This window comes from Nannospalax galili, unplaced genomic scaffold (assembly GCF_000622305.1).
Source record: "Nannospalax galili isolate Female #2095 unplaced genomic scaffold, S.galili_v1.0 scaffold231, whole genome shotgun sequence".
Taxonomy (NCBI): Eukaryota; Metazoa; Chordata; class Mammalia; order Rodentia; family Spalacidae; genus Nannospalax; species Nannospalax galili.
In genome coordinates this window covers 1,513,184-1,522,706 of record NW_008330120.1, presented here as the reverse complement: position 1 = coordinate 1,522,706, position 9,523 = coordinate 1,513,184, and positions in this window count along the sequence as shown.

The window sequence follows — 9,523 nt, the reverse complement described above, 5'->3', positions numbered from 1 at the left end:
ACATGCTGTAGCACTCCCGAGTAATTCGGGAGGACAACTTTTGGATGCTGGTTCTCTCCTTCCACCATATGGGTCCTGGGGTCAAACTCAGGTGGTCAGGCTTGGTGGCAGGTGTCTTTATTCATTGAACCATCTGCACCTCCACTTTATTTATGTATCTATTTACTTGTTCATTCATTCGGGGGTTGTTTTTGAGACAAGGTCTCTCACTGAACCTGAGTTGACATCTCAGATGTCAGGTTGGCTTTGAACTCCCTAGGTAGCTGAGGATGCCCTTGAACTCCTGATTCTCTGGCCTCCACCTCCCTAGAGCAGAGATGACAGGCATCTGTCACCAAGCCTGGTTTGTGTGGTGCTGGGGAGCTAGGGACTGAACTAGAGCTGCTACCAACTCAGTTCCATTACCTAGCCTGTTTCTAAATGCTTTTCTAGCCCTCAAAAGAACCAGGGTTCTGGAGGCCCTTGGACGCCCCCAGGGAGCCTGCAGAGACAAATATAAAAGACAAAGAAACCAGCTGGAAGGGGTTCCCACTTGCCCAATCGATGATCACCTCCACTTTATTTATGTATCTATTTACTTGTTCATTCATTCGGGGGTTGTTTTTGAGACAAGGTCTCTCACTGAACCTGAGTTGACATCTCAGATGTCAGGTTGGCTTTGAACTCCCTAGGTAGCTGAGGATGCCCTTGAACTCCTGATTCTCCAGCCTCCACCTCCCTAGAGCAGAGATGACAGGCATCTGTCACTAAGCCTGGTTTGTGTGGTGCTGGGGAGCTAGGGACTGAACCAGAGCTGCTACCAACTCAGTTCCATTACCTAGCGTGTTTCTAAATGCTTTTCTAGCCCTCGAAAGAACCAGGGTTCTGGAGGCCCTTGGACGCCCCCAGGGAACTAAGTGATGGATGTTCTAGATACTATAAAGTAGAAAGAAATAAAATAAAATCCACCCTTCAGAGATAACTGTGATTAGTGTTTTAGTTAACCTAAGACCTAATACATAAAATACTCTCTTTAAAATAGAGGTATTTGAAATGGCTGGGAGGTGGCTCAATGGGTGAGAGCACTTGCTACAGAAGTATAAGGATCTGAGTTTGAATCTCCAGCACCACGTAAAAAATGTGTGCTTGTACATGCCTGTGGGGTGCAAACACAGAAGGATCATTGGGACTTGATGGGCACCAGTCTAGCCAAAAAATGGAAAGCTTCCAGAATAAGGCTGAGAGTGAGAGAGGTGTACACCCAACATCCTCCCTGGCCTGTTCCTGTGCTTACCTCCTCACATGTGTGCGCACACACACGCACACACACACACACACACACACTCACACACATACCTAAAAAGGTCATTTGATACAGGATTTCTTCCTTAGAAACAGCATGTTTACCTTTTCAATTTCATAAAGACCTACTCATGATGAAAAGACATGGAGTCCAGTGAGATGAGGTAATGTAATCTGGGGCCAGCAAGATGGCTCATCTGGTAAAGGCACTTGATACCAAAACTGAGTACCTGAGTTCAATCCCTGGGACCCACATGGTAGGAGAGAACCAAGTCCCCCAATATGTCATCTGATCTCTCAATGTACACAAGATCAAAAAAATAAAAATAAATAAATAATAAAAAATAAATGTAAGAAAAATAAATAAAAGCTAAAGAATGGAGTAAGAATTGGGGCACATGGTCCTGTGAACTCTCAAATATATGTAACAAACATTAAAGTTGGATAAAACAGAGGGTCTCACTCTGTAGTCTGAGCTGACCTGAACCTCAGGCTCCTCCTGCCCCGCCTTCTGAGTGTTGGGATTACAGGCCCACACCACCACACTCAGCAGCGACTCCATCCATTTTGTGTCACACACTAATGATACATGTATTTTATTGTATATCTACGGATAACCACTGTATTGCCCTCACGTGAGAAGGGAGTGAACACATCAGTAATCACCCCAGCTCCCTCTTGTGTGACCAACGCGAATACACTAACAATCGCCCCTGTCTCTGCATGTGCAATAGATAAAAATACACTGATACCCTGTCTCATGTGTGACAGATGCATATATATTAATAGGCACTTGTCTCCTGTCTGATGTATTCGAATACAATAATAATCACTCTACTTCCTCATGTCTGACCTGTTTTTCGTTATGATTTAACATTAAAGTCTCCAACTCTATTTTGCCTGGCATCGCCACGGGAGTTCCGTTTACCGTCACTGCACACACACACATATTTTTTTTTCTTTATTTTTTGCTTTCATCCTTGCACCTGCATGCCCAGCATTCTCCTCATATCCTGGGTCTCGGCCTTTCGGGGTACTTAGCACACCCACTTTTACTACAATTCCTGGTGCCTGGACCCCTCATGCAGCTTTGCCCTTCGCAGCTATCTGTCTCACGTCGTTCTCCATCATGGCCTTAGTTTACGTTAAATATATTTTCCCGAAACACTGTGATTTAATTGTGGATTTTTTTTTTTTGCTGTCGTTCTGGTTTTTCATTAGTGAATGCTCTAGGGATTCCAATGCACAACTTACTTTAGTGCAGTGTTCTTTGGAATGACGCTAAATCGAGCTCAGTGAAATCTAGAAACTTTTCTTCCATATATTTTACTTTGTCTTTCACTTTTTCATTGGTATAAATTCAGCAATGCCGTGTTAAATGTATTCCGGTGTCCAACACACACACATACACACACGCACGCACTCACGCGCACACACACGCACGCACACACATGCACTTAGGCAACAAAAGAAGTAGCATCTGTTTATAGGGCCTTTGGATTTCCCTTTTCTGGAACTCTACAACCTTTTCTCATGAACCAAAGAAGAATCGCTTTTCCTTCTTCTTTCTTTTTTTTTTTAATTGGTCTTTTTGAGACAGGGTCTCCCTGCAGCCCCTGCTGGCCTGGAACTCTATGTACACCAGAGTGGACTCAAACTCACCGCCTCTGCTGGAATTAAAGGCATGTGCCATTGCACCAGGCCCAGAATTTCTTCTTCTTCCCTGTGAGGCAGGACTCTAAGCAGTGTTCCTTCCTCCGAGACCGTATGTATTTCACCTTCAGTTCTGATGCTTGCTGGATATAGTGTTCGTCAGGCAGTGTGCCTTGTCCAGAAAATTATGAGTTACTCCACTACCCTGGGCCACTGCTGTTTCTGATGAGAACTCATTTCCTAGTGACATTTCTCTCTCCGCTTTCAAGAACAGAAGCTTTCAGGGGTGACAATGTCATGGATTCAGGCTGTACTTTTATCTTTATCACTGGAAAGGGGCACATACCCCAGGGCATGGAAGGAGGTCAGAGGAAAGCGTGCTGGAGTCACCTCTCTCCTACCACCTTTCCGTGGAATGCACAGATCACACCAGGTCTCCAGGTTAGTTCAGCACCACCTCACCAGGCCTGTCCACACTCTTCTTTCTTATCCTTCGGTGATTTTGATGGATGAACATTTCTCAGTTTGTGGGACGCTTTCTTGGGTCCATCTTCAGGGATCTGAAATACCTAGTTTTGAGCGTTTCGCCCAGTGTTATTGATGCTTTGGGGCAGGATTTCTGGCCCTCGCTGTCGTCACCCAAGGCAGAGAAAAGGGTTTGTTCCTTCCAAGAGCGACAGGAAGCAGCAGCAATGAATTTAGCACACGAGGCTGTAAGCTCACCTGTGGGGTTTGTGTGCAGTTCAGGGACTGAGCCTACAGACCCACACATGTTAGGCAAATATTCTACCACTGAGCTGTGCATGGTCTCAGCCCCTCATTTGTGTTTTATTTATTTTAATATGTTATTTATTTATCATTATCAGGATGTGTATGCATGAACGCATGCATGTGCATGCTGGCACATGCATGTCACAGTGCATTGTGGGGGGTGCAAGTACCCTTGGGTGTCAATTCTCTCCTTCCACTGTGGGTTCTTGGGATTGAACTCAGGTCATCAAGCTTGGCAGCAAGTGCTTTTAGGCCCTGAGCCTTCTTGCCAGCCCTACTATTTTTTGAGACAGCTTTCACTAAGTACAACCTGGTCTGACCTTGAACTCACAGCAATCTACCTGTCTCAGCCTCCCAAGTGCTGGGATTACAGGCATGTGCCACCATGTCTGGCTCTGATTTGTGTTTTAAACACTTTGTATTTTCATATTCAGCTAGTTATTAATACATAACAAATTACCCTCAAATTTACCTATTTTAAACAATACATATTTTATGTCATTTCTGTGAGCAGAACGTTTGGAAACAGCTCAGCTAGATGTTTCTGGTTAAAGCTCATGAAGCTGCAAGATATGAGGAAGCCTGGACTGGGAGTGGAAGGGCCATCTGAGGCTCACAGCGGCTTCTCAACAGGGCTGGTCACAGGCCTGCACTTGGCCTCCTGCGAAGCGGGTTGTCCAGGAGGGCCAAGGTGGAGGTCATGTGCCTTCTTGGGACCTAGTCATCAAGTCTTTCAAGACCCCTGCTTCACTCTACTCAAAAGAAGTGAATTGCTAAATTTAGCGGTCAAGAAGGAGGGAGATTAAGCTCCACATCTTAATGCAGGCGCCTGAAGACTCTCAGGGATGTGCTCCGTAAGTCATCATGCCACTGCTGGAGGATAGAGAGATCCCACACGGAGCCACGTAGCTGAACGTGGTGGTCGTGGAAACCAAAAACTGCATCAAAATCAAATTCCTAATGAATCTGCCAGGCTTCCAGCAGAGCTAGCCTGCTCCGCTCCTGTGACTTCGCAACAGCCTTGATGCTGTGTTTGTTTGTTCTGTGGGGTTTTTTAGACAGGGTCTCACTGTACAGCACTGACTGGCCTGGAACTCACCTCATAGACCAGACTGGTCTCCAACTCCCAGAGAACCACCTGCCTCTGCCTCTGGAGTGCCAGGATTAAAGGTGTGGGCCACCAGATCCAGCACAGAATGTTTGATTTTTAAAACCACTGTTGACTGACTTGAGTTTCACTTAAAAAAAAAAAAAAAAAGTTAAATGATTTTTGGGTTGGGATTAGGGTAGGCTTCCCAACAACCTCTGAAATGGCCCTGAATATATCTTTCCACTTTGTACTGTGTATTTATGTGAAGTGGTATTCTTGGCATTAACAGTTATAAAATCAAAATATCAATCAACTCTAAAAGCACTGAAGATGTTCCACATCCTGCAGTGTCGCATCTTAAGTCAAGATCTAACGCTTTATGTAAAAATTAAGAAGCAAAGCTATTTTATCAGCATGTAAGTGTGCTTTCAACTTTAATAATTGCTAAAATTATTTGCATAGCAAAGAACTGTTTGGTATTTTTGAAACAGGGCCTCCTGTAACCCAAGGCTGGTCTCAAGCTTCTTACAGAGGCGAGGAGGACCTTGAACCTCTGATTCTTCTGCCTCTACCTCCCAAGTGCTAGGACGACGGGGGTGTGTCACCACACCTAGTTTTTGCTGAGCTGAGGATTGGATTCAGGGCTTCATATATGCTAGATAAGCATTCTACATACTGAGCTGTCATCCTTAGCCTCCAAAGAATTAAGATAAACTAAACTCATGGTTTACTATCAGTAGTTAAGTGGTACACTATTTATTTATTTATTTATTCATTCATTTATTTGTTTATTTATTTATTTTAGATAAGGTTTCCTTGTAACTCCAGCTGGCCTGGAGCTTGCTATGTAGACCAGGCTGGCCTTGAGCTCACAGAGATCCCGAGTGGTGGGATTAAAGGTGTGTGCCACCACACCCTACTTGTATACCTTGTTTTGTATACCTCTATACTTAGGATCATGTAACAGTTTCTCAGCTGAAAATCCTTGATGAGCAGGAAAAAATTAAAAAGCCCTGTAACAGAAGGGTCAGTGAGCCGGGTCAGTCTGAGCTGCAGAAGTCACCCCGTGAGAGCTGATGTCAACCCAAACCCAGGTGGTGGCAATGAAGATGGAGAGAGGTGGACACGTAGTAGTCTAGTAGTCACCTTTGGATTATTTAGGAGTGAAAGGAAAACAGAAGTTAGGGGTGACTTCTAAGTTTCTTATGTTGGTAACTGCGGTGTGGCCACATAGCTATCTGAGGGGTAAGACAGCATAGGAATCGCATTTGGGGCGCTCATGGAGATGCTGACTGCCCAGGAGAACCCTTACAGTGAGGTTAAAAGGAGTTTGGTTGGCTAAAAACCAAACCTGAGAAGACACAAGGGCTGACAGAAATGAGAGAGTCATAGCGTATCGATGGCTTGGAGGATGTGGGATAGATGAGATTCCTCGGGAAGAGGAGAGGAGAAGTCCATGTCCATGTGCTGAGACCTGCAACATGTAGAGACGAGGCAGACGGACAGCAGGAACAGTTGGTAAGAAAGAGGAGCCTGGAGGTCGGCATACAGAGGCTTTCTCCTGCTCATCCCCGCCCCCTTTAACATTTGATCACTCTTTTTACTGTCTTTAAAATTTTTAGATACATTTCAATTATTCATTTAGTGTGTTGGGGGAGGGGGAGTGCAGCTGTCAGCTCTTTTCTGCCATCACGTGGATTCCAGAGATCAAACTCAAGTCATCAGGTTTGGTGGCAAGAGCCTCTACCCACTGAGCCATCTCATCTGCCCCCAAAATTTTTTTTGTTTTTTTTTTTTTGGCTTTTTTTGAGAGAAGGTCTCCCTGTAGCCCCAGCTGGCCTGGAACTCACACAGCCTACCTCTGCCTCCTAAGTGCTGGGATGAAAGGCGTGTGCCATGGCCAGAATTTTTCTTAAATGAGAAAATAGCTGACTTTGGAAGAGTAATTTTAGGTAATGAACGCTAGTTCAGACATTTAGATGAACCTTTCCAGAAACAACAGGTCAACAATATCTCAGGAGGTGAGACCTATACATCAATTATTCGAATCATTGTGATGCATGGACTGAATGTAATGCTTTCAGGAGGGGTCCTCTGCTGACCCATTTCACAGTAAGTAACCTTTTGGTTGAGGGAGAGGTGAGTTAATTTAGCCCTGGTTCTGTGCAATTAGTTATACACACATTACTCTGTCTGCTTTCAATCAGGCAGTACTTTTTAAAAATCTGAGACGCAATAAAAGCTTACCGTAAAGGCATTTATCATTCATTTATTATTCCCAACATTTTCAGAAAGCAAATGAGCCCCCACGCAAGCCCACAGCAGGGGTGCTCATCAACATCAACACCTTGACCCTGCGAGCTGGAGCCAGATTCGCTGACTCTTGTGCAGACTGCCACGTCCCGCCATCTGCAAAGCATCCTTGCAGCCCTGTCCAGCAGGTCCTGATCTCCAGAAACCTGCCCCTTCTCCCGGTTCCCTTCTCTGCAGTGGGCCACCTGTGGGCTGAAAGTAGCATCTTCCCAGACCCTGTTCCTTGTCCCCCCCCCCCACAAGGCTACAAACTGCCCCAATCTCACAGCTGTCTCGCTCTCAGTTGTCATTAAGACCTCTTTTTCCACTCCAGTCTCCTCACGCCCCTCTGGAAGTCCTCAGCTGAGGGAAATGACTACAAACTCAGGTGTATCTACCCTATCACCTTCCTTAATAAGCAAACAAAGCAAATCCAAATAAAAATAATATTATTAAATAATAGAAACTATCACTAGTAAGTACATATAATTTAATAAATATATTGTTAAGTGATGATAGCTAACACGCTGAGTGCTTGCTAACCCTGTACTCAGAGTTTCAGTATGTCTTTGCCCTAAATCCTTGCAAGTGGCCTGTCCTGGCTAATCTTGGTCGTCAACTTTATTGGCTCTGGAATCAATTAAAAAATGCAAGCTGTGGACTGGACAGATGGCTCAGCGGTTAAGAACACTGCCTGTTCTTGTAGAAGACCCAGGTTCAAATCCCAGCACCCACATGGCAGCTAACAACTGTCCGTAACTCCAGTTCCAGGGGATCCAACAGCCTCTTCTGTCCTCTGCGGGCATTGCACGACACGGGTGCACTTACCTACATGCAGGCAATACCCGCATGCACATAAAATAAAAATAATAAATATTTTTTTTAAAAGAAAGCTGCTAGGCCCTCCTGTGAAGGACTTTCTTGATCAGATTATTTGAATTGAGAAGACCCACCCTAAATGCGGATGGCACCTTGTGCTGGCAGGCCAGATAAAAGGTCGTGGAAGAAGGGGGATGCTCTACACCTGCTTGCCTCCATTCTTGTCTGCAAGTTCTCCTGTCTGGTTGCCACGCCCTTCTTTGCTGGTATTAGAATCGGCTTCCTCAGGCAGAAAGAAGACCAGCAATTCTCCAGGAATCCTTCTGGGTTTCAGCAATGCTAAGGCATCCAGCCTTGTGGACTGAGCAGCTACTGGATTCCCAGCCTCTCCAGTGTGAGACAGCCTTTTCGGACTGCCTGGATTGGCTCCTGTATGTCCGTCTAATAAATCTTCTTTACACACACACACACACACACACACACACACACACACACACAATCTGTGCTGTTCCTTTAGAGAATCTGGCTAATACATAACCCTTGATTAATAAAGACCCAACTCCTGCAAGACTAGCCAGGCCCGCCTTGCCAACCTCCCTCAGGTTTCTCCTTGGCTTAACAGTCACCAGTCACCGTGGCTTTTCTGGTTTGAGGACACTTACCAAGCCCTCATTCTTCCCCTTCTGCTTCAAAAAATGTGTTCCTTTGGGTCTTAGCACACTCGACCCTTTTATCCTAGTTCAGCTCCCCTCAGTGGAAGGTAGCTTCCACCCAGGCAAAGACCATGTCTAATTTGTGCACCACTGAGCTCCAAGGGCAAGCAGTGTACCAGGCACTCCAGGGTCACTCAATCAACATTTGAGTGCTTGAAAGGAGAAATGCACCAAACAGCGGGCAACCACCTCAGCACTGACGTGGGTTTGTAGAGCTCTTTCTCTAGGCCCTTTCCTAACTGCCCACATCATGTCCCTGGCATCCAGATCTCATGGTGATATGACCACCTGCAAGGAATCCTCTTCAGTTAGCCTCAGCATTGGTCAAGGTGGGTCGTCTTTTCCGATCATGCTTCTGGAGGACTCCACTAGAAATACATTTAAAATCCTACTCTGCGATGCATTTAGTACTTTTTTTTTTTTTTTTTTTTGCTAATGATAAGAGAAATGAAAACATTTCCCTGAATCCTAGACACTGTCCCCAGTGAATAATGGCGCGTGCCTACAAGACCCAAAGTAACAGCACAGTGCACAAAAAAGTTCGAGGTCTTCATAGTGAGTTTGAGGCCAACTTGTACTACAGAGTGAGACACTAAGAAAAAGTGGAAAATAAGAGAGCGACAGGGCTGGAAAGTTGGTCAGTGGTTATCAGTTCCCAGCATGCACGTGGCGGCTGACACCAGCTCCAGGGGATCCTTCTGACCTCCTCACGCATTGCACTGCTTGGGTGCACTTCCATGCATGCAAGCCATACACGCATGCATATAAAATAAAAATAATAAATAAATATAAAATATGAAAGAAAGAAAGAAGAGAAAGAGAGAGCAAGAGAGAGAGAGTTAGTTCTGTAAAGTTCAAACCCTGCGGGACCCACACCCAAGCTGCGGGCCACAGCCTTGGCCAC